Consider the following 309-nt stretch of genomic DNA (forward strand, 5'->3'; position numbering starts at 1 on the left):
TTTTATTTATTTCTAGGAGAGAGAGAGAGAGAGACAGCATGAGCAGGGGAGGGTCAGAGAGAGAAGGAGTCACAGACTGAAACAGGCTCCAGGCACTGAGCTGGCAGTCAGCACAGAGCCCGACGCGGGGCTCGAACCACGAACCGCGAGATCATGACCTAAGCAAAAGTCGGACGCCTAACCGACTAAGCCACCCAGGCGCCCCTGGTGAAGATTTTAAAATATGATATCTTTTAAATGGTTAGCACAATACTTGGCTTCTTAAAGGCTCAACAAACACAAGTTAATATCTATCTGTTATGTATCTAA

This window comes from Crocuta crocuta, unplaced genomic scaffold, assembly GCF_008692635.1.
Source record: "Crocuta crocuta isolate KB4526 unplaced genomic scaffold, BGI_CrCroc_1.0 scaffold546, whole genome shotgun sequence".
Lineage (NCBI taxonomy): Eukaryota > Metazoa > Chordata > Mammalia > Carnivora > Hyaenidae > Crocuta > Crocuta crocuta.